This window comes from Crocuta crocuta, unplaced genomic scaffold (assembly GCF_008692635.1).
Source record: "Crocuta crocuta isolate KB4526 unplaced genomic scaffold, BGI_CrCroc_1.0 scaffold434, whole genome shotgun sequence".
In the NCBI taxonomy this organism is placed as follows: Eukaryota; Metazoa; Chordata; class Mammalia; order Carnivora; family Hyaenidae; genus Crocuta; species Crocuta crocuta.
In genome coordinates, this window is record NW_027530498.1 from 602,079 (window position 1) to 628,498 (window position 26,420).

A 26,420-nucleotide genomic window follows, 5' to 3' on the forward strand; every position below is an offset into this window, starting at 1 on the left:
ATGGAATACTACATGACAATGAGAAACAATGAAATCTGGCCATGTGTAGCAACGTGGATGGACCTTGAGGGTGTTATGCTGAGCGAAATAAGTCAGGCAGAGAAGGACAGATACCGGATGTTTTCACTTATAAGTGGATTAGGAGGAACTTAATGGAGGACCATGGGGGAGGAGAAGGGGAAAAAGAGTAGGGGAGAGGGATGGAGGCAAACCATGAGAGACACTTGAATACTGAGAATGAACTAAGGGCTAATGGGGGTGGGGGAAAGGGGAAGGAGGGTAATGGGCATGGAGGAAGACACTTGTTGGGATGAGCACTGGGTGTTATATGGGAACCAATTTGACAAACTAAAAAAAAAAAGCAGGAAGGGCAGTCTTGATTTGCAAAATGTGAAAAAGATACTCTGTATAAAATATACTGAATTTTACAGTATATTAAAATATACTACACATGGAAATAGACATCTACATGTGGTGTTTCTCGCATTCAGATGGGGGCTCTCAAATACGGGTTGATAATCCTGTGGAAGCCGAGGGCATGAGTGGTGAACAGAATTCACCTGTGGCAGAATAAAATGATAGAATTATGAATACATCTCAAGGGAGTGGTGGGCAGGAAAGCAGAGGAGAGGGTGCCTGCCATGAGGCAGTGAGTTGGGGCTGATTTTGCAGGGGGAATTTGAGAATGTATGGTGACTTTTGGAATTTGCCCTTATTTGGTAATTCTGCCTGGGTATAAGAGGCCATTTGTTAGTTAGGGCCTATAGATATTTTGAGGCAAGTCACCTGCTGGGCCTGCCTCTTTTCAGCCAGGTGAGCCCTATAACCCCTCTACAATCCATTGCTCAAGACTGTTTACCTCACAGAAGCCTCCACTAAAATTATGTGTGATTGAACTTTGTATAAATCCACTGTATTCTCATGATTAGACTGACAATCGGATTTACTGTTGGGGGCCAACAGAACACACCAGTGAACATGTGTCCTTTGGTGTGTCATAGGCTCTGATAGCAATTTGTTGCATTACAGTTCATGTTCACTTCTTACATTGACTTAGTGCTCTGCACCAGATTTCTCCCCGATAACATTCATATTGTCCCCCCTGTATTTCCTAAGGATTTTAAATTTACTGAGCAATGTGCAGAAACCATCACATTTCAGCTGGAAACCATTCTTCTGAGTTTCTCTTTGCTTGTAGTCTCTGATGAAGAGAACAACGGCAAAGGAATGCCACTGCAATTAAATTTTCCTACACCTTGCAGCCCATTGATAATGAAATGTCATACTCTGCCTGTCTCAAGTATTTCATAAAAAATAAACATTAAGGCACTCAAGCAGCTTTTATTTTCTTGTGGAAGGGCATGTTGTGCATGCCTCAGGTGTCTATCATTTTTTAAATTTTTTTATTTATTTCTGACAGAGACACAGAGACAGCGTGAGCAGGGGAGGGTCAGAGAGAGAGAGAGACACAGAATCTGAAGCAGGTTCCAGACTCTGAGCTAGCTGTGAACACAGAGCCCTACACAGGGCTCAAACCCATGAACCGTGAGATCATGACCTGAGCTGAAGTCAGATGCTTAACCGACTGAGCCACCCAGATGACCCCTCAGGCGTCCATCATTGGGCTGCAAGGTGCAAGAAAATTTAATGGAAGCTACATGTCTCTTGACTTTGTGTCCCTCATCATGTCCGTGCTTTGAACAACTTTGACCCTTACATCTTTAAAGTTGTTAAAGATGGAAGGTCTCATCATCTGTAGCTTCTTCCTGATGAATAAGGGCATAGAGATGTTCCTACCTCTGAGTGGGGGTTGGTCAGTTGAGAAATTAGTAGTAGTTAGGAAGGCTATGGCAGCTGTCTTTAGAACTGATAACATATGGGGGTTTCCTTGAGTAGAAAGAATCATCTGTCCCCTTGAAGTTCAGCCCCTGAAAGAGTCTCATCATCAGGTGGAGAGAAAAAGAAAACAGCAAAAGATGATAGAATAACAAAAATAAAAAAAGGCAAAGAAGTTTTTATTTTACTCAACACTCTGGTCAGAGAAAGACCCTTTTTGTTTACTGCTTTATAGTTTCAGAAAATGAAAACAAGAATCAGATGATTGACATATCTGTGGGTCTGAAAATCCTCAAATATAATAGAGTCCTAGATGAAAGTACAACAACTGGGCTTTCACACAAAGGAACCTTGATTTGCAGCGCATAAGGAGATCAGAGGGGATAACTTCCAAAGGAGAAACTCACAGAGCAAGTGTGTGTGTGAGAGAGAGAGGGAGAGCGAGAGAGAGATGTTTTCCTTTTATTTCAGATTCAGTGGATAGTTACGAAGTGGAGTCTTGTCATCTTATGTAGAACTGGACATAACGTGGCACATGGTCCTTAAGAGAACACTTTTATACATACTTTGTATGTGATGTAAGTGAAGTTTGTGCTCCTCCTTGGATGGAAATTTTGATATCACAGGGTAACTGTCCTCACTCCATGAGTTAACTCCATCATCCATCTGCATAGGTATGAGTCCAGGGGTTAAGCTCCAAGTGGGCCTGCCCAAGCTTTTCCTTAGGGCAGACTTTACATTTTGTTGAATGTTTTCTGTTTCCATCACAGGAGACTGTGTCCATAGGGTGTTTTGCCAGAGGTAAAAGATAAGATAGGAAAAAGGTTAAGTAAAATGAGGGACTAAGGTCAGGGAGTACAAGCAGGTAAGCAGTGAAGGTCAGTTTTTGGAGTCTACCTGGTGACATTAACTCCCTCTTTCATCTTAGGTACCATTATGAACACTGCCAATGGCCACTGGATAACTCTGGTATTTGTTGCAGGGACTTCTGACCTTCAGGGATGTGGCCATAGAATTCACTCAGGAGGAGTGGGGATGCCTGAGTCACAGTCAGCAGGAATTGTACAGGGATGTGATACTAGAGACCTATGGGCACCTCCACTTCTTGGGTGAGGATCTCCTCTTCCAGATTTCTGAAACCTCACTCAGGGTTTTGTTCCTTCCTTTGAAGACTCTTTCTTGGAAGCTTGCTCTTTGCATGACTGGAATTCAGATCCCTGCAGTAATGGAAGCAAGTAGGGATTTGTAGATGTAGAGCAATACCTCATGAGGCTTCCTTTTCAGCTATAGCCTCCCTTTTTTAAGGTACCACCATCATTTCTGTAGATTCATGGCAATTTTAAACACTGAGTGGCATAAGACGGTACTGCCCACATCTTAGACTCCAATTTTCACTGCTTATTGTACTGGTAGTACTCGGAAGTGGGTCATGATGTGAATATGTGAAACTCCTCCTGCATGTGCTAAAGAGGCTCTTTCTTGGGCAACAGTGTTTTGCAAGTCATTTTTTAGAATTCTACCATGTCCTCTCTTGTCTACTGAGTAGATGTAGACCCAGTGATGACTGGGTTAAAAGGTAGAATCTCCAGCAATAATTCTATTCTTTCTTTCTGATAAACAGGTCTCATTGTATCAAAACCAGACCTGGTCATCTTTTTGGAGGAAGAGAAGGAGCTGGGGGGTGTGAAGAGAGAGGACACAGGAGCGCCACACCCAGGTAGGTGGGAAGGAAGTAGATGACAGAAGTGAGGTCCAAACGTGAAGGAGGAAGATAGACCTTAAAATGTAGTTCAAGTAGCTCTCTTTGAATGGAAATTCGTTTATGAATCCTAGTTTTATGTCTTTTCCTCTCACAGAGGGACATCTGCTATCTAACACGTCATGCTGTTTGACTCTCCAAGGACTCTGTTTCAGCTCCAGTGAAGGTCCACCACCTCACAGTGAGGACCTCCGTAGTCTGAGAGCTTCTCCATTGCTTTCAGAGCCCCAGAGGGTATCTCTGTATTTCTGAGGGACTCTATGCTAAGCCATTTCTAAGTTCTGTTTTGATTCTTGTGACAAATGTGTCAGGGTAGCAGTGGGCATATTGGGGTTTGATGCAGAAATCCTGGGAACACTGGAGACAGAGATCACATGGTTTCTGGTTTCTGCTTTCCAAAGCTACAGAGGCTTTAATCTTAATTGTACAAAGTTGAGCCTCAGAAATTTTAAAAGATCCCAGAACACCTCCCTCAAATGAGAAAATCTAATCCTTTATTTATTTCACATCAAAACTTCATTTGTCTTTGTATTAACTAAAATTTGAAATTTCTACTCTGTGTGTTCCTTTGCTCGATGGTGAACTACTTTAACGTATCTATGAGTACCCTAGCATTCCTGCATATTAATGCCATAAGGGAGCTAGAACATTTTGAAGTTAGAACTCGGAGCCTATAGTAAAGTCTCAGTGGTAACTTATTTCCTAGTATTTACATCATGTAATCATTTGTATAGTAGGAAGTTCCTGTGACTTTTTCGTATGTGTTTTCACTTTTTAATTTTAATAAGTTGCATGTGAGATACCCCTCTGATTGTTTTGAATCCAAAGTTCTGTATGACATGGGTATGTGCCTTGTAAGAAATGAGATAGAGGGCTCCCTGAGTGGCTCAGTCAATTGAGCATTGGACTTGGGCTCAGTTCATGAACTCACAGTTGGTGAGTTTGAGCCTAGCATGGGGCTCTCTGGTGTCAGCATGGAGCCTGCTTTAAATCATCTGTCCCCTCTCTCTTTGCCTCTCCACCGCTTGAGTGATCTCTCTCTCTCTCTCCCTCTCTCTCTCAGTAATAAATAAATGTTTAAAAAAGAAAAAAGGAAGTGAGGTAGATAATTAGTAAAATTCGATATATATAAAAGGATTGTTCATAAGTGTGATTTTTACTTCAGGAAAAAAATCACAAGACGATTCTTCTACTTTCCTCAGAATGTGTCTGAATTTCATCCCACATATTTATTAGTTTTTAAAGTGATTCTCAGGATATTTTGCAGCTTTGGCAGGGTTCCTTGATTTAGAAAGGAAAGGTTTTTTTAGGCAGCTTAGTTCTAAAGAATAGATTATATCCTTGCACTCTATGTAACAGGAGGAATGTATTAAGAAATAGTATATTTTAATTTATTTTCTTATTTGTAAAATTTTTCATTAGAGAATTTTATGTTTGATTTTAACGAATGTCTTTCTTGTTTTACTGTCAATGAAGACACGCCAACAATTCAATGCGCCTTTTTCGTGGCTACATAGTCATAGTTTAAAAGTGTAGTTATATGGTAAGTTTCCTTTGGAAGGATTAATCTGTCTCTTTTATGTAGACTGTTTGGGGTTAAGTTTTGTCTTATTCTGGTTTTGCATTCTATAATAATGTGCTTTTTTTTTTTTTGTATGGTACTTACCACACGTTAGGAGTAGTTTCATGTACCTGTGTATTTTGTTAGAGATGGCGATATTCATCTAGTACATTTTAAGACTTTGTGAGTTTAAGTCAAGTATGAATCAACCATGCCCTTTACCAGTAAAATTGTGTATTGTGTATGTATTTCTTTGTATAGATATTATACATACATACTTTGGGACTTACTTTGTTTTTTTGCTTAGTTAGTGTTCAGTGAATGTTTTATCATGTCTAGGGGAATTGTCACAATGATAGACTAGTAATATCTTGATGAGTCGTCATAACAGACCATTAACTTCATCATGTGTTTATTCGTGACTTTATATTCTCCTTGCCTGAGTGAATTATTCTTGTGAATTGAAACTAATTTTCCAACATTGTATACCTCCAGGGTGCCTGAGTGACTCAGTCTGTTAAGCTTCCACATCTTAATTTTTGGCTCAGATCATGACCTCAGGGTCATGAGATTGAGCCCCGTGTCAGGTTAGGAGTGGAGAATGGGACCTGCTTGAGAATGTCTCTCCCTCCTCCTGCCCTTCCACTGCTCTCTCACGTGTGCAGTCTGTCTCTGTCTCTCTCTTAAACAAACAAACAAACAATTCTACCTCTGTATCAAATTTAGATTTTTTATCCTTAATTGTGCTCTTATACCCATGACATGCTTTGGTACCATTCGCATTAACTTTTCTGTCTTCTGTAGTATAGATATCACTTAAAACATCTTCAAGGTATAAAAGCCCACTTTAAACTGACACTCTCAGTTGCTTACAAAATTATTCTACCTATCAGCTCCACTCCTGCACTCACCTTAAGTTACAGATACCACAAATTCTGTCTTTCAATATATACTTGATTACCTCTAGGTTAGTGATTTTTTATTCTTTTTTAAAAATTTCTTTCTTTATTTATTTAGAGAGATCCAGCAGGGAAGGGGCAGAGAGAAAGGGGGGACAGAAGATTAGAAGCAGGCTCTGTGCTCAGAACCTGATGTGGGCCTCAAACTCATTACTTGTGAGATTATGACCTGAAATGAAGTCTGATGCCAAGCTGAGCCACCGAGGGACCCCCGATTTTTTATTGTAGCAGAAATTAAAATCTTGTGCTTCCTCATTACAACATGACAGGTTTGTATACTTGTGTATTTTTAAAACTTTCTTAATGTGTTTTTATTTTTGAGAAAGAGATAGAGACACAGAATCCAAAGCAGACTCCAGGCTCTGACTGTCAGTACAGAGCCCAATGTGGGGATAGTTCTCACAGACCTCGAGATCATGACTTGTGCCAAAGTCGGTCGCTTAACCAAATGAGTCACCCAGGTGCCCGAGTTGTGTAAAATTTTATATTTAGCAGAGGCCTTTATGTCCTCATGTGGTTTCAGTTACTGTTTAGAATCCTTTTCTTTCAACCAGAAGGACCTCCTTTACTGTATCTTGTAGGACAGTAAACTTGGAGGACTTTTTATTTGGGAAAGTCTCTACCCTACATTCATGGGAAAGTTTTGCCAGGTAGGGTATTCTTAGTGGATATGTTTTGAACTTTGAATACTTGAATACATTGGCTTGTGCACTTCTTCCCATAACATCTGAGAATCCCACTACTAAACTTATAGTAGCTCTCCTGGACCAGATGAGCTGTTTTTGCCACGCTGGTTCAAATTTCTCTTCTCACCCGTGAGTTTTGAAGGGTTAATTTTGTGTTACTGTGTTCACGTCTTGACATTTATCCTACTGTGAATTGACTGAGCTTGTTGCATTTGTGTCTTCTTTCCACATAGAAGACTTTAATTCTTCATATCAATGGTCTGTCCACTTCCCTCCCCCCCTCTTCAGGGGTTCCCTTAATGTACTTATTGGATCCTCTGTTGCTGTCCCATGAGTCCCTCGACTCTGTCCTTTGATTCTTAGTAGATAATTTAACACAAGAATACTTTGTTGTGCTGATTCTTTCTTCTGCTTGATCAAGTCTGTTGTTGACCCCTTAGTGTATTTTTAAATTCAGAAATTGTAATCTTTGTCTCCCAATTTCATGTTTATTGTTGGTTACATGTCCTGTTTCCTTGGGTGTACATTTTGGTCATGAATAGTTTTCCTGCTATCATTTAGTTGCCTATCTAGTTTTCTTCTTCCTCTGTGAACATCTTGATGATGTTTTTTTTTGAATCTTTGTCAGGCAATTAATAGTACTGGATTAATTTAGGGCCAGGTTTGGAGATATATTTTGTTCCTCTAATTGGAACACGATTTCCTATTTCCTTGTATCCTTTTACATCTTTGGTTGACATTTGGGAATTAAAAAGCAAACAAACAAAACCCCCCACAAAAACAATCAAACAAAACAAAACAAATAAAAAACCCCGAAAATAACAGCCCCTGGGCTAGGATTATGGACTTGGTTTGCACAGAGGGGCACAAATTATAGTAATTCAGGGGACAGTGACACATGTTCTGGGCATTGTCATGCCTCAATTTCTGTAATTCCCAAGCTTAAAATGTGTAGTTACTTTTTAGGGCCCATGATATCTTCTTCTCTTTGTTTTTGTCTTCAGCTCTGTCGTCTCTCCAGTGTTTGAACAAATACTCAAGACTTATTGACGTAAGGAGATACATCCTGGGGAGAAAGCTAAATAAATAAATTTAAATATAAATATCAACACACACAATATATATATGTATATGTGGCAAAATTGTTGAGCCCACTACAAACTTTCTGAACATCAAGGAGAGCATAGTGAATGAAACCCTATAAATGTAAAGGATGTGGTAAAGCATTTAATTTGTAAGCAAGACTATTTAACATGAATGAGATAACACATCCTGAGGAGATAACTTACAAATGTCAAGAATATTGGCAAAGTCTTACCTGGAACCGAACCTTTACTGAACATGAGAGAAAACATAATGGATAGAAACCCTAGAAATGTAATGAAGGAGGAAGGACTTTTGGTTTTAATATACACTTCAGTAAAAACCAGAGTCCTTATAAAAGATAAAAACTTGTAAAATGTTGACATTTGGCAAACTATAGAATGAAAAGGCAAATGTAAACAAAATCAGATAATTCACAGCAAGAAGCAGTAAGTTCATACCACTTTTCAAACATAATTCTAAATCAAATTTGTTCTAAATCAGAGTGTTTATTTAGAGGAAAATCCAAAGTTGAAACCCCGAGATCACTAACATCAGTGTAAGCCTAAGGGGCACTAACCCCTCCACCATTGAAAATCTGTGGGTATCTCTTGAATTCCCAGAACTTAAAACCCTACCTGCTTTTCCATGGAAATAGCCTATTGTTGACCTGAAGCCTTACCTAGAACATTACCAGTCAGTCATCCCATTCTTTGTTTGTTGTCTGCATTTTAAGTGGTATTGCTATAATTAAGTAAGTTTGAAAAAACAAAAGGTTAAGGAAACTATAATGAACACATATTTCTAGTAGTGCATTATGTTTAGATTTTTAAAAAATCTGTGTATGAATGGATGCATGGTGTTTAGACCCATGTTATTGAATGGTCAACTGTATTTTTAAGATGCCTGAAAGGATGAAGGGGGAATGGATGTCTGAAGAAGGATAATTATTCTCTTTGTATCTGTTGACCATATCTAAGGTTTGTTGTTTTTTTTTTTTTTGCATGGTATATATTATTAATCTTATTCATAAATCTTCTCATGCTATGGCTTTATTGCTTATATCATGCAAAATGATTTGATTGTTGTTGTCTCACAGACATGAGGGGCTCTTTTATGAGGGAAAATTCATGCTTATCGACTTTTCCTTGGAAGATTAAAGACTGTTCTGTACTACATATGAAGGAAGACTACACGGGGATGCTTTTTGTGAATGACATATAAGAGTGGTATCAGTCACCAAGAAGAGTTCAGGGCATCATACTTTTCATTAAAATTAGAGAAACATTCTGAATTTAAATGATTTGCCAGTTAGTGTTTAGAAAAAATACAGTAGCAGCTCCTCAATACCTGAGTGTATCTTCATAATAGCACTTGTTACAAATCAAGAAAATTAGTTACGTAGTTGAAATAGATTTCACAGATATCTGAGGAAAGTATAGCTGACTCTTCTGTAAAGGGTGAAAGATGACTGTCACTTTACTTTTACTCAGTAATTAGCATTAGTTTGAGCAGCATGGAAGGTACAACTCACAAATCTATACATCAGAGGAACAAGAATGGTTCTTGAAAGATTTTAATCTGTATTTTGACCAGGGATCATACAGTGATTTTGCAGTGGTTTGTTAAGGGTACATTTGAAATTAAGATATATCCATTAATAAGCCTGAATGCACTTTAATATGTTAACTCTGATTTATAACGAAAGAAGTGGCATCCAATCCAACCTTAGCCTGCCCCATTATTATCAAGGTTGCAGGTAAACAGACAGGAACACAAAGTACATTTGACTCTTGTACAACATGGGTTTGAACTGTGTGAGCCCAACTTATAGGCATATGTATACATAGTGCAGTGCTGTAAATGTATTTACTCTTCCTTTTGATTTCCTTAATATTTTCTTTTCTTGAGCTTCCTTGATGGTAGGAATACCCTAAAACACCCCTATAAAATATCAAGTATATTGTAATTGACTGCTTTTCTTGTTAGTGGTAGGCTATTAAAATGACGTGTTGGGGTGTCAAACTTTTACAAGGATTATCAACTGCATGCCTGGTGGGTACACCGAACCCCTGCTTTATTCAAGGGTCACTTGTATTTGTTTAAGCTGTAGGCTGAGAGCACAAATAATCTCTTTTCCCAGTGGCCTTAACCTCAAATTATTTGAACTTAATTCTCCCAAAGTTTACATATTCTATCTTGTCTTCCTTTTTGTAAGTGCTGGGGCATTACATGCTTTTAATCAGGATGATATAGAAGTATTATTGAGAGTGTGACTGAACAATTTCTTGCTACTGCTGCCTTGGAATCCATTTTGTATAACCAGGCTGGCTGCAGGGACTTTGAACTGACTCTAGCTCCACCCAATAGCAAACTCACTACATAACAGCCCCATAGTCACAAGCAAATAGAAGTTCCTGTTAAGAATTCCCCAATAAGCATTTGAATAAGAATGTCCACTCTCATATATTTACCTTGTGAGTCCCTTAGAAAAGACCCCTGCTGAGAGCAACTGTCATACTGCACTCAGGTTGATGCATATTGTGTACTTTAGACTTAGCCCAGGAAATCCAAAGCACTCCAACCATGGACCCCAAAAGAGGCATCTTCCCCACTTCCTGTCATGACCTCTCTGCCTGTACTCAACCTTGACCTCTCTGTCTTGCGCCTCATGACAAACTGTATACCTCCTCCATGGTCCATGAGTAGTAAATTATTTCTTTGCTTATTGATTCTTGGCTCACAAAATAATGCACAGTGGTTCTACTTAACAACTGCTAATTGAACAAAGTCACCACAAAGATAAGATATCACTACAGAATTCTCAGTCACTCAGGGCACCTGGGTGGCTCAGTTGGTTAAGCATCCGACTTTGGCTCAGGTCATGATCTCACAGTTTGTGTGTTCAAGCCCCGTGTTGGGATCTGTGCTGACAGCTAGCTTAGAGCCTGGAGCCTGCTTCAGATTATGTATCCCTCTCTCTCTCTCTGACCCTCCCCTGCTCACGCTGTCTCTCTCTCAGAAAAAAAAAAATTATATAAAAAAAATTCTCAATCACTATTTAAAGTCTTAACCTATGAGTTCTTTTTTGTTTTGTTTTCTTTGTTAGTGTGTTTTTGTGAGCATATGTAGACCAGATTTTTATGGTTTTGACATACACAGAATGCAATATGTTATATGAATTTAAGGATTGATTTTGGAGTAACAGTACTAATCAAGAAGAAGAATGCGTGCATATGTGTGTGTGAATCTAGATCTTCAGAAGGAATTGGGATATGTTCAAATGAGGATATTTCAAATCTCAAAATTGATAATTTCCTGACAACCAAAAAAGTTATGGATTTATGAAAATGGAAATAATTCTCTATATCGTTTGTACTGAATTTATGTCTCCTAAATCTCTGTGTGTCTTAGTTTGAGAATCTCCCCCTGTAATTCCTATTTTAATTAACTTAAATGGCTGATACTCATGTAGGAGTATTCTATTTCCGTGTTCTAATGTTCATGGACTGTTGCTGCTATGACTTGTGCAGGGATTTGAAGATTTGTTTGCATAAAATGACATGGTGTTCACATGTTAATTTGAATATAGGAGTAATTCTACAGAGAGCTTATTAAATTCCATGTAATTTATTTGATGCATTTCCTTCCTACTCAATTGGAGAAGAACACGGAGTACGATTTCCTTAGTCTCTATACTTTTCCGTTCTTGGGAGTGACCTCATCCAACTTATTCACTTTAGTGGAACAATTTGATGAGCTAAACATTTGGAGATTCATGAGTTATGGGCTGTGTTCACCTTTATTTGAAGGAAACAAATATGGACAGTGCTGAGAGCTTGGTAGATGTCCTAAATGTAGGAAGAAAACACTATTCTATTATGAGTGATAATGCAGCCCAAGATAAGAGATTAAAAAAAAAATCTAGCCTCAAGCATTGGCATAAATTCTTCATGTGAAGAAGGACATATGTCCTAGGCTGCACGAGTGACTCTGAATGATAGAAGAATAAATTTTACTTGTTTTCTTTCCAAATCATCTCCAGTTCTTCTGCCTCCTCTTCTCCATTCTGATGATGTAGACATCACAGCTGTTCTTTCCTGTGTTGGGTAGACTCCCCCCCCCATGAAAACAATGCAGGCTCTTCTTATTTCTTAGCACCTAATAATTTTCAATATTTTTAAAGTTTATCTCATTACCTTAGAGAGAAAAAGAATGGGAAAGAACATAGAGAGTGAAAGAGAGAGAACCCCAAGCAGAATCTGCACTGTAATCACAGAGCCTGATGCAGGGCTCAAACTCACAACCATGAGATCACAACCTGAGCTGAAGTCAGGTGCTAAACTGACTGAGCCACCCAGGTACCTCTACAGTTTTTTAATATAATGGGAAATGGTTGGTAATTGAATCAACTGAGCCATCAATAATATTTCAATACAATCTTGTCACCACTTCAATGGAAGGAACAGGAAAACACTGTCTATTTTCCACAGGATTCCTCAAGGCACTTGGTACAGAGAAAGTTTGAGAGGAAGATAGGTCCTACCAAAAGCAAATATGGAAACCTCCTGAAATGTGAGGAAAACTCAGGTAGGAAGCTCCCTTTGGTCCCTGCAAGGTCTTAGAAAACTTCTTGTGATCAACAAATGTGACAGAGATTGGGACTGGCAGCCAACACGGTGGTTTTCTGGGATTGAGGGAAGTCCGATCCTTTTCTCATGATTAAAGAATTCCCTAGTGGTACATGGGCCAGATGCTGTTGGGTACCATGGAAAACGGTACTTTCCCAGGCCCAGATGTGTGGAGGTTGTTGGAGCAGGGACACTGGGCAAAGCTTGAAGATGTCACAGGACAGAGTTGGCGTTAAAGATGAAAAAGGCTGCCGGACACTAATAGAATGAGCAAGTCATGTGGGCAGTTTCTTGAAGCACTGGCATTGCAGGAATATAAGCCAAAAATAGGTCTGATCCAGTGTTGGTGGGTGTCCTCTAAAGATCCTGACCATAGCTGGCAGGACTTCCCTCACTTCCACTGAGCTCTGTGATGAGTCTAGTCCCTTGCTCTGAATTGTGTGTAGATAACTGATTAATTGGGAAGCAGGTCACCAGTCACCGGAGATGATTTCTGCTTCAAACTACCCAGGTTTTAGGCTAGATGTCCCTATGTTGTTTCTTGGCCTAGGCTTTCCTTAGACCCATTTGGACCTGAGTGGAAAGAGAATGTCTGTCACTTGTAGAAACCAATAAAATCAAGTAGGGTAGCATGTTCTACTCACATTTCACATTGATGTTTAATGGAAGGAAAAGAATTTATTTTTCAGTGCTGGTTATTTTGGGTTATTGAGATTTGCTCAACGATGTTTAATGGAAATAGTTGCCAGTAGAGCTTATTCTGAGAAGTACTGAAGTGGGAACTACCTATGTCAGCAGCTTTATTGTGTCAGTCCTCCATGATGAGTGTTTTTATGTCTTAAGAGCTAGAAAAGAAAGGTTTCCCTATATACATGTATTTATATTTTATACTTGTGTACAAATGTATGTGTGTGTTTGTGTGTGTGTAAATATGCACACACACTAAGATTATCCATGGAGTAGAATATTGAAATAATGTAACTTGATAATGAAAAACAGCACTATTAATACCATGACAAAGTCCTTCCTTTTAAAGATTATTCTATATGCTGTATTGTCTTGCTGCTTGATTGGTTATAACAACATGTTTTTTTGTTTTCCAATTTTATCATTCTCTTTTAGGTATAGTTCTTAGAAAATTCCAATGTACTATCTTTAAGCAAAGTTTCTTGTTATCAGGAACATATTGTTTATTTATGTTTAATATTATACTGAAGATACTGGGGTTTGGATTTACTACATATGTTTTTTCCTTGCACTTTATCTATTTTCTATTATTTCTTTGTTGTGACTTCCTGTCTTCATAGTCAGAAAATAGGCCTACATTTCATTCTATTTCTGTGGACATTGTATAATCAGAAACATATTGCTTTAAGTAGAAGTTAAAACACACTTTTTTTGAAGCTTGTTTTTAAAATCTAGTCACGGTGTGACATTACAGTCTACATTTAATTTCAATTTGTCACTATATGTACATTGATACTTAGGTATTGACTTTTTTATGAGTTTGTTCTTTTTAGTGAAGTCACATGTGCAGATCATAAGGGAATATCTCAGTGGAATTTCAGACACTGATCACATCTCTATAAGCCATTGAGAACAAAAAAAGCATAAATGTTGGTCCTCTAATTCTTTTTCATGGTTAGTGGGTTTTTTAAAAAAATCTGAGAAACGTTCTCTTATATTGAGACTACAGGCACAAATCTTTTTCTTTTGCAAAACATAACATTATCTTTACAATTTCAACCAGGAATGTATTAAAAATCACTGTGTTGTGTGGTTTGTGTACAAAGATACCCTATTCTTTAGATTTTTCCCCCTATGTGGCTCACAAATTGCCATGTATTCTAAAAATGTTATATTGTGCTTTTTTTCATTTGCTTGAACAAGTCATTTCTTCACACGGATTAACATCATTGTCCTCTTGGGACAGACTTCTGTTAGCCTCTGTCTTTTTCTGCCTCTAGTGATATTTAGAAATCTCACTAGACTACCCTCTAAATGTCAGTTTTGATGTCAAAAACGTTGAAGGTGCCTGTTTGCTCAGATGAGTGCTTATTCCTCTATTTACATAGCAGAAGGGCCTGCAGAGTCTTGGCACTCGCAACAATTTCGTGTTATAGACTGCAGCACATGTAGAACAGTGTATAGTCAACTCATTGGTCATTGTATCAAAAGGAGTTCCAACCACAGTGATAGCTTTTGGGCAAGAAGATTTCTACCACGATTTTGGATGCACAATTTTTGGTATGTTTGTAAAGTGGTCAGGGGTGTATCCGTTGTGGTACAATGTGCATCTTGGGTGATTTCCAGGCCATTCAGATCAGCCCCATGGACCCTGGTTGGAAGAAGCTGAAACTACAGCTTCCATATATATGGAGTTTTCAATTCTCCACGGTATGTCACTGGCAGATGAGCAGCAAAACATCATGAAGGAAAACATATTTTGGGTACTGTTGTGCATATCCAAAAGAAATCATACATTTGCTTTATACAGCATTGTTATTATTTCTTGAGCTTGTGTTGTCAGCTTATGATCTGGACCAGCATTTCCATGATGTCAAGTACAGGCCCAAGCAGTGTGTGAGGTGCATTCATAAGATCCATGTTTCCCCCATATCTTCTCCTAAGTTCAGAGCCATCGGAAGTATTTTTGTCCTTGTGATCACCCCTCCATTTCATTTTATATAGTCCCCTCCAGCTTTGATCTCTGGGTTGCTCTTTTTAATATGCCCTGCAGCTGGTTTGTGAACACCTGCTAACGTCTATCAGTTTCCCTGTTATCAGCACTCTTATTTCAATGAGCTGTGATTTCACGGTATCCAGGACCTACTTAGCCTGGGTAAGGAGTACGAAATCCTCTCATCATCTCCAGTACATGTATATCATGTGCTTTTGCACAATTTAGGTGTTTTTCACCCATTTCCCTTAGAAGATTCACTACAGAAATTTAAGGCAGACCATCAGGGTTTTAGGATTTCATTACATGGCTCAATGTAAGACCACCCCCCAACACCCACCCCTCACCCCCCAGCCAGGGACATTGCAGAAGGGAATGATACAGGTCACCTGATTTTCCTGCATTGAATCATGCCAATCATAGGCTTGGAAAACATTTCATGACATGAATTGAATATATTTTATCCCATTTGTTGTGTCCATTTCATGAGTGTTTGATAACGTGGTGGACACATGGAAAATTAGGCAGGAGGCAAATCAGGGTCAAAGTGATTAGAAAATATTGGTAGGAGATTATTCCCCATGGGTTTAAGTGTTTTTCATGTGTCATAGATAAAAACATTGGAAATTATCATTCTGTCATTCCACTTAGGTTTGTGTATAAAAAAGTTTCTAATATAATGATAGTATCTTACTCGTGGATAGAGGACAGATTTGTTTCTTGGACACGAAAACACATAACTGCTTCATCAGCAAAGGCTCCAGCAGATATGCTAGATGTTCTTTGAAGATACTAGGGTTTCCTATCCTCAGGGTCTCACAAACCCACTGTATGTGCAGATTCTACATCTAGGAGTTGGGGGTGGGGGCTGACAAGTGATATTAGACTTATCAAGAAGTCTATGGTGTTTGGTGTGTCATAAGCAAACATCCTTGGATGTTGATCTGGGAGTCCCCTATCTTCAGCCAGGATTGGAAAATTGTTACACACCACCTTGATACAGTATTGAATGTATAGAATCATGGAATTTTTAGAGTTACAAGATGATCCAGGGACTTTATCAAAAAAAAATAGATACTCATCAGATGGGTTTGTTTCTCCTCTTGTTTTTGCATTTATTTTGTTATTTATTTGTACATACATGTGATATCATATTATTATAATCTTTCTTTGACTTATGTCACATAGCATAATACTCTCTGTTCACCTACATTGTTACAAATGGCAAGTAGGAAAAAGAAAAGCAGAAGCATCTGGTTACCAGAGTGGAAACGGGGAAGGAGAATGGGAAAATGGGAAAATGGGATAGGGGATAACAGGCTTCTAGTTGTAGAATTAATAAGTCATGATGATAAAGGATACAATACAGTGAATACATTCGATGGTATTATAACAGCACTGTATGGTGACAGGTGGTAGTTCACATGTGGTCAGTAGATTAATGCTATAGAGTTCTCACCACATTTTACATCTGCGCTGACGTAACATTGTATGTCAAGTATACTTTAAAAGAAAAGAGAGAAAACAAATTAGATCCCAATACACACATACATATATAGGTTAAACTATTTTCCTAAGAAGTTGTTTGCAATGTAAGCTAACCTACTCTCCAAATCATGTTCCTCCTAGGTGCTCATAGTAAGATGTAGACTTAGGAAAGCAAATTTATCTTTATCAAAATGGAGATGAAGGTAAATTGCAGGAGAAAAGGTAGGACATGGGAAAGAGGGGAGTGTGCCCAGCTGAGTGGAAAAGTGAATAGGAGCATCTAGAGAAGTTTGGAGTCCTCACTGGCTGAGCAGCCCAGGAGATACATGAAGAACAGCAATTTCTGTGAGAGCTTCTTAAGTTGTTTGCCCTGCAGTGTGCTCTCTCTCATTCTGATTTCCTAAAATGCCTGTACTAAGGGGCACACACCTTCTGAAGATTTTTCTATAGAAGTGGACCCTTTTGGGAAAACATGATAGTGCAATTAAATTTTATGTCCATGCTCATTTTAGTCAACGTCAGACTTTGAGAAGAAACCTGAGTTGAAAACACAAGAGATCCTGTAGCATGAAGCTGTAGGAATTACTAAAAGGACAGGGAAAATGTGATATTTTGAAAGGCTATGGAATCCATGGACTCAAAGCTAAGAAATGCAACACTGCAGTCAGAAGCAGTTGTACCTGCATTACTTAAAGAGGCACCTATTTCCAGGAATGTGTTTGGCATGGTGACTAGAAGAAGGAGAAACACAAGTGGTTGAGCATGTTCACCATGCATGGGTGGAGGCAGCTTGGATGAAAAGTGGAAAGAGAGAGGGGCCTTGGGCTCACCTATAGTGTCCTCTTCCCCATGTTTAAGAATCCTTTGAAAGTGCTCATCTTCTGAGATGCAGGCCTGGAATTTTGTCTGGGGCATACATTTCACCTGTGAGTCTAGAAGACTATAATTTGTGCTCCAAATTATAGAAGTATTTTTGTGGTTTTGTTTCATTTTGTGAATACACTTAGTGCCCTTGACTGACCTCAAGCTGGATTCCATGGAGACTTGATTCAATCTGTTGGTTCCCACTTGAGGTGTGCCTCTTCCTTCCCTTTTTCTTCCACTTCGACAGGATTCACATTTTTATTGTTCTTTGGTTAAACCTCACAGATATTGAGGAAAGGGAGCCATAGATTCAGCCCTGGCATAAAATAAACTCTGCCTGTCCCTCTTCTGCCTTACTGGATGAATAACATTTGTATGGAAAGGTACCTTGCTATGGACACTCTCAGGAAGGAATCGAAGAACATCATCCTTGAGATAAAAACATTAGACATCAGTCAGCAGGAGTGAGGCTTATCAACAAATTTTCATATTTCTTTTAGATCATTATTTAGTTCCCTGCTGCTCTGGACATGTATTTCCCAGCAGTTATTATATGTCCTTTCAGGAATGGTGGGCACCTGACACCACTGTGAACCATTACAGGTCTCTGCACTTCGTTTGCTCTGTGCTCCCTGCAAGATCCCTGCACGATAGGTTAATTTTCCCATGTAACATTAAATTCCTTGGGAGGATTTACTGAAAGATGGGCATCAATCACCTCATTTAACCTGGAAATTCTCTTCTGTGTGTCGTGTTGTTTTTAGTCTCTTTAGAAAATAAGGCTCTTTCTTATGTTTGCTGGAGATACTAGTGTATCAGAAAGTGGAAATTGTAAATCAGACAGGCCTTGCTGCTGAAAGTTTCCACTGGGTTCTATACTCATGTCACATATGTTCTCTTCCTTATCCGTTCTCTTTTGCTCTAGAAAAAAAATAAATATGCATCATATGTACTCAATTGTCTTAAATATGTAAACTAGAATTCAGCAGAAAAGATCAATGAGACAAAACCTTTGAAAACCCGAGGGGATTCACAAACAATAGCTATATCGTTGTATCAAAGTGAATGTTGTCTCTGTGGTGTGTTTGGAAAACACTAAAACCTTCCATCACAAATAGTTGTATATGTTTTAAGCCTCTGAAAACATTTTTTGGTTTTAATGACCAAAAGAGTTTAATTCTATCACATTTATTTTTTTATTCGATTTGTTATTTTCATATTTTGTGTTGTAGCCTTACTCCACTCTTTTGGTCTGTGAGTTCTGTGTTTCAGCCGTGTTCGCATTACCTTTTTCACTTTGAAAACTGCTCTGAATCATCTTTTAGGGTTTCCTCTGTATAGTGGTCTGTGTGTTCCAGTAGAGAAATGCAAAGTCAGACAGTTTGAGCTAAAACTCAGGCTGCACTAAAACTACAGTTTTACCAAGGTATTCTGTTAAAGATAAAAATCAATTCTAAAATTTTTTAATGTTTATTCTTTTGAGGAAGAGAGAGACAGAGAGAGCATGAGCAAGGGAGGGACAGAGAGAGGGGGAGATTCAGAATCCAGAGCAGGCTCCAGGCTTGACAGCTCAGAGCCTGATACAGGGCTCAAACCCACAAACCGTGAGATCATGACCTAAGCCAAAGTTGGATATTTAACCAACTAAGCCACCAAGCGCCCCAATGTAAATCAATTCTAATGTTCTCACTAGTCACTGTGGATTCATTGGGGAATATATGGAAAAGTGCTAGAATGGTTTGTAGTGTGTAGTAAATGTTCAAGAACAATTGCTATTGTTCTTGAGGTTGCAAGTTGTAATTTCCACAATAATCTTTATCTTCAAAGAACTCATGACTTCTTGTTTTTCTTCGGGTTTTTGTTTTGTTTTGTTTTAGAATTTACAAGCATGTATTGAACTGAATATGTTAGCATCACTTACAACTTGAGAGAAATGTGAAAACTCAGACCTCAGCCTGAAATTCAAATCAGAATATAAATTTAATGAGACTTCAGCTATTGTCATACACATTAACTTTGGAGAAGTACACATCTAGCTAAACACGACTTGTCCATAATTCTCTGCCTGTCTTTATGTCTGAAGGATTTAATGCTGATAACTGTGGCTTTGTAGTATGCTTTAAATTAGGAAGTGTTTTGCTCATTTTAGCCACTCTGACTGGTGTGAGGTGGTATCTCAGTGTGGTTTTGATTTGTATTTCCCTGATGAGGAGGGATGCTGAGCATCGTTTCATGTGTCTGTTGGCCATCTGGATGTCCTCTTTGGAGAAGTGTCTGTTCATATCTTCTGCCCATTTCTTCACTGGGTTGTTTGTTTTTCGGGTGTGAAGTTTGGTGAGTTCCTTATAGATTCTGAATATTAACCCTTTATCTGATATGTCATTTGCAACTATCTTTTCCCATTCCGTTGGTTGCCTATTAGTTTTCTGGGTTGTTTCCTTGGCTGTGCAGAAGCTTTTAATCTTGATGNTTAGGAAGTGTTTGCTACCAACGTGACCTTCATTTTCGGGATTATTCAAGGGGTATGTTACCCGGTGACTTCCATATGAATGTTTGGATGGATTTTGATATAACTGCCAAAAATGTCATTGGATTTTGATAGGGATTTCATTAAATGTGTAGAACACTTTGCACACTATTGACAGCTCACATATTAAGTATTCCAGTCCAAGAACATGGATATGTTTCCATTTGTTTCTTCTTTGAATTCCTGCAAAATATTTTATAGTGTTAAACTAGGTTTGACTTCTATCATTATGTTAAAATGTGTTTTTTGTAATGAAACACAACTAATTTTTATGTGTTGTGTTTGTATTCTCCAAAAATGTAAACTATGGATGAGTTTTACATATAGGGAATCTTCAGAGGGGAGAACAATGGCAGTGGAGTAGCAGGACCCTGGGCTCCTCACTTCTCATGAACAGACTGGATAATTGACAAATCATTCTAAAAATCCCAGAAATGAGCCTGAACCCTGACAGAACCAAGTCCCCAACTTATGAGTACGAAGAGACCACACACACTGAAGAGGGAGAAAGTTTAAAGACATGGTTTAGGGAGAAGGATTGCAGTGCTGCAGAGGGCAGAGAGCCATGGTCAAGGAGAAGGTCACGTGAGACAGGAGCAGACATGGGAATGCTTAAGGAAAACATTTGCCCAAAACCATTCTTGGAATATGAAAAGGGCAGAATTTTATGAGCTCTGGTAGTGAGCCTGTATTAAAGCCTATGTGAGTTTTAAAGATCATCAGGCTTGGCTGGAATAGAGTCAAGAAGGAGGCAAACAATCTGAGGTCAGTCAATGTGGCAGAGTCATCTGAAGAATGACTGGAACACACAGGGTAGGAGATTATTCACTACACTAGAAACACATCCCTGACAGGCAACATTCACTGAGGTGCTTGTTGAGGAACTAAAGACCTAGCTGGAGCTCCTTCTCTCCCCAGCCCCTCAGTAGCAACACAGAGCCACCTGAGGGAAGTAGCTCAGTAGGGACACTGGATGTCTTTCTTGCTTACTCCAAGCCCCCACCTTCCTTTGCTCAGTTTGTAGTGCCTTTGTCTATCAAGCTTGCCTCAGTCCCAGCAAGGTCTGCCTCTGCCCCATGAGACCTGCACAAGCTGCTGCCTACACCACATTTCCTGACCACACAGTTCTGCAGGGCCTCTATTCTGATGGAGTTGATGTCAGGTCTCAATTCACAAGCAGACCACAGCTCACCTAGTTATGACTTACATGTTCAGGCCAGGGATCCTGCACTGTTTTTAGCAGTCACAAAGTGCATCAGCAGGCCACTGGCTTAAATGACCTAGCAGGAGACCTAACTGTCATTTCTAACATACAGAGAAAGGCAGAGCCTTAGACACAATGCCAAAATGGAAGAATTCCTCCAAAGTCAAAGAACAAGATATGGCCGTGAAGAGAAATGTAAGTGAAACAATTACTAGGAACTTGCTTGATGGAGAATTTAGGCAACACTCATAAGGATACTCTCTGGGTTGAGAAAAGGATAGTGAGAACCGCACCAAGGAGCTAAAACACTTAAAGAATCAATCAGAGGTGAACAATGCAGTGAATGAGATTGAGGGACATTTGGGTGGGTCAGTTGATTAAGCATCAAATTCTTGAATTTGGCTTTGGTCATGATGTTACAGTTTGGGAGATGGAGCCCCATCTTGGTCTCTGTAGTACCTGCCTGTAGCCTGATAGGGATTTTCTCTCCCTCTCTCTCTACCTCTCTTCTGCTTTCACTCTCTGTATCTCTCTCAAAAAATAAACAGATTTCATTTTTTTTTTTTTACGTAAAAAACATATTGGAAACAGGTTTAGCAGTGAACAGCAGGCTAGAAGTAACAAAAGAATGACTTTGTCACCTAGAAGAAAAAAAATAAAGAAAAATAATCTAAGCAAAAGACAGGAGAAGAATCATACAACAATATTGATGTAGGGAACTCAGAGACTCCATCAAATGTAATAATATTTATATTATGGAAGTTAGAAGAAAAAGAGAGAGGAGAGGGAACAGAACATTTATTTCAAGAAATAATAGGAGAAATCTTCCACAATCCTGGAAGGAAACAGACCTCCAAATCCAGGAGTATCAAAATGGTAAAAGTAAACAACAAGAGCAACAAAACAAAACAAACAAAACTATTTACTGCCTCTAAGAGACTCATTTAGACATAAAGACACCTGCAGATTGACAATGGGGAAAGGGAAAAACATATATCATGCCACCTGAATGTCAAAAGAAACCAGAGTGGCAAGACTTCTATCAGACAACTAGACATTTTGTTTTTGTATTGTGTTTATCCTGCTCAGTGTCAGTATAATGCTGGCCTCACAGGATAGTTTTGAATATGTTTCCACTCTTCCACTATTTGTAGGATTTTGAAAAGATTGTCTTTATTTATTATTTTTTTACATGTCAGAATTGAGCAATGAATGCATGTGATCTTGGCTTTTCTGTGCTGAGAGACTTTTTGTTTTGAATTCAACTTTCATTTTTCTAATAGGTATAAGAAGATTTCTGAATTCTTGGGTTTAAGAGTCCTATTTAAATCTTAGTAATGTGTGCATTTTTAGGAATTAACTGGAAATCTTTTGTTGTGGTTGTTGTTCATTTCTTTCTGAGAGAGAAGAGAGACAGAGTATGAGTAGGGGAGGGTCAGAGAGAGAGGGAGACACGGAATCCAAAGCAGGGTCCAGCCCCTGAGCTGTGAGCACAGAGCCCAATGCAGGCCTCAAACTCACTAACCCTGAGATCAAGACCTGATCTGAAGTTAGACGCTTAACAGACTGAGCAACCAAACACGCCAGTGGATTTCTTTCCTACTTGGCTTGTTAGTATATCATTGGATATGTAGTTGAAGCATTGCCAATTTTGTTCTCCTTGAACTGGGCATTATGTTCAATGTTATGTTATTTTTTATTCTGGTCTCTATTTTATTTACCTCTCATTTTTCTTTCTAAATAAAATAATTTCAGATGTTGCATTGTTATTCCTTCCTCTGCTAAATTTCAGCTGTCCTCCTTTCTAGTTCCTTTTGGTGTAATGTTACTTATTTCAATGTTTTCCTTATCTGAAGCATTTATAGCGTTAAAAAAATAGGAAAATCGAAAGTAGTAAAAAACTTAGCAGAAATAATACAAGTGTTGACCAAAATAATACAAAATAAACGTAAGGATTCATTAGGGTTTTCTGTAGATCATGTCATCTGTGAACAGAGATTTTTTTAAAGGTGTTTTAGCCTTCTTTATAGTAGTGCATCCCTTTGATTCTGTAACCGGGTAATGCCGGTACCACAGAGATGATTTTCATATTTTCCCTTACCTTGATCCTTGGGAATACTTGAGATTTAAAGTACTCTCTCATGAAATGTTTGAATTATCCAACGAATTAATCAAACATAAGACTTTTCTTTCTTCGGCGTTTGTTTGTTCTGCTTATTTTTTAAATTACCCTTTCAATCTATTAGTTGTTGGCAGTAGTGATTTTTTTTTCATGACGGAGTATAGGCAGCTAACTTTTTTTTTTTCAATTCATTCTCATCTATTGGTATCTGTTCGTGGGCATATAATTATCAGTTGTTACTTCTTATACTCATTTTTATTTCAGCGGTATTACTAATATGTGTCTGCTTTCACTTCACTGCTGCAACTAAAGTTGGTGTTTTTCATTCTTACTTGATTGAAAGATCTATCAATTTTGTTGATCTTTTTTGAAAACTAATGCTTCTTAGTTTTATTGTATCCTATTTTGTTGATTTCAGTCTTATGTTGACATTTCCTTCTGTGGTAATTTTGGGGTTGTGTGGTACTTTTCCTGATTATTTGAGGTATAGGAAAATGATTTGCAGTATAGCATGAGTACTACAGAATTATCTATTAGGCTGTATGGTCCACGTGTTGTGTGCAAGTTTTGTGTCCATGGAAGAAGGAAGTCCTGATGATTCCTTCTCAAACATATGGCCCAACATTTTCTGATTGATTTTAAGGTTGTATAATAGAGTCTACAGTATATTGATCTGAGAGTAGTAAGTGGGATGATTTTACTTTCCTGTTTTTTGGTATCTTTCAGCTGTATCTTCACAATGCACCCAGAGTCTTCTGCCACAGCCGTGCTTAGAACCTTCTCTCCAAACAGTGTCAATGGGGGAACATAGTACCCTAGAGAATTTACACTTAATGATAGACTGGGACAACAGTGGAGAGAGTGAAGGGCATGAAACATATCAGGACAGACATATCCAAATGGAGACATCTGCCAATAAGAAGAATCTCACTGCCCCACATGGTGAAAAATATCAAGTATTTGGCAAAACTTCCCCATTTAAGTTAGCTACTTCTGTCAGGCACTGTGTTTCAGTAACCAACACCTCAAATCAAATATTCAAATGTAAATATTTGTCGAAAGAAAATTTGGAAAATCAGGAAAGTGACCTCATTCATGTTGAAAATAAGAATTTGAGCCAATTTGAAAATAGGATTGGATTGACCTTTCAGTCAAATGTTTCTGAAAATCATAGACTGAAAACGGAAGAAGAAAGTGTTAAGTGGAATCAATTTGAGAGATGTGTCAGAACGTCAACCCTACAAAATTACAAGACGATTTGGAATGGACATCGAATTGCTGTTTATAATGAATCTGAGAAGAAATTGGACCAGGGTTCAAACGTTAACAAATGTCCGCATACTCCTTTGCCAGAAAGCCATTTTGAATGGAATAAAAATGAGGAAGTCTTGTCTCAAAGATCTAAACGTATTACACAGACGAGTACTCATCTGAAAGAAAATCCTTGTAAATATAACGAACGAGGGAAAGCTGTGAAGCTGACCTCCAGTGCTGGCGATCACCAGACAATTTGTGTGGGAAAAAACGCGTACACATGTAGTAAATCTGGAAACACGGTTAGTCAGTCACCAAGACTAAATACACAGAAGACGATTGGTCCTGGAGAGAAAGGGTACACTTGTAAGGACTGTGGCACCGTCTTTCATTGGAGCTCAACACTATCTCAACCTCAGCGAGCGCGTGCTGGAGACAGACCATACACATGTGAAGAATGTGGTAAAACCTTTAAGGACTGCTCATCACTAAACAGACATGGGCAAATCCACATTAGAGGGAGACTTGCCAAATGTCAACAATGTGGCAAGACCTTTAACAGGCACTCTTAACTCACTAGACATCACAGCATCCACACTGGAGAGAAACCTTACCAATGTAAGGAATGTGGCAAGGCCTTTAGTCAAAACTCAGGCCTTACTCGACAACTCAGAATTCATACTGGAGAGAAACCTTACAAATGTCAAGAATGTGGCAAGGCCTTTAAAGAGCACTACGACCTTACTGAACATCTCAGAATTCATACTGAAGAGAAACCTTACAGATGTCAAGAATGTAGCAAGGCCTTTAGCCAACACGCAAACCTTACTCGACACCTCAGAATTCATACTGGAGAGAAACCTTACAAGTGTCAAGAATGTGACAAGGCCTTTAAAGGGCGCTCAGACCTTACTCAGCATCACAGAATTCATACTGGAGAGAAACCTTACAAATGTCAAGAATGTGGTAAGGCCTTTAATCATTCCTCAAACTTTACTCAACATTGCAGAATTCATACTGGAGAGAAACCTTATAAATGTAAAGAATGTGGCAAGGCCTTTAACCAGCACTCAAACCTTACTCAACATCTCCGAATTCATACTGGAGAGAAACTTTATGAATGTAAAGAATGTGGCAAGGTCTTTCACCACCACTCACTCCTTGCCAAACATCAAAGAATTCATACAAGAGAGAAACCTTGAAAATGTAAAAAGAATGTCAGTGCCTGTAAGTGACCCTCAGCCCTTACTGGACATCAGAGAATTTCTATTGGAGACTAACCATACAAATGTCAACAATGTGGCAGGCCCTCCCTGCAAGTCACAACTTACTCAACATTCTAGTCATCACATAGGAGCAAAACTGTGAAACGGAAAGACAGTGGCCTCCCCTTTGCCTAGAATTCCATCTTTGCTCAATATCATGAAATGCACCCTTGATGCAAGCTCTAGAAATGTAATGAATGAGGAAAGACCATCATTTTACAATACACTTTAGCAAACACCAGAGAGTGTATATATGAAATTAACTGGAAAGTTAGATTTATGAAAGTATTAAATTGAACATCAAAGGTCAATAATGTTACAGAAATTAAGTAGAAAGCAGTACATCAGTCACTCTCTTCAGACATACATCAAAATACTTGTAGGGAATAAGAGAAATTTAAACACTTAGAAAACATAGGTGCTATTCTGCTTCCAAAGATTTAGTGTATTTGTTTTTGCATAGGTATAATTAATTTCATAATGTGCTTTCTTTTTTTTTTT

The 26,420-nt window shown here is 38.5% G+C and overlaps 1 pseudogene; it reads left to right on the forward strand.

Moving 5' to 3' along the window:
- The window catches only part of LOC144233698 (uncharacterized), a 27,517-nt pseudogene extending 1,495 nt beyond the window's left edge, over positions 1–26,022 (forward strand).
- Positions 26,023–26,420: the final 398 nt, after the last annotated feature.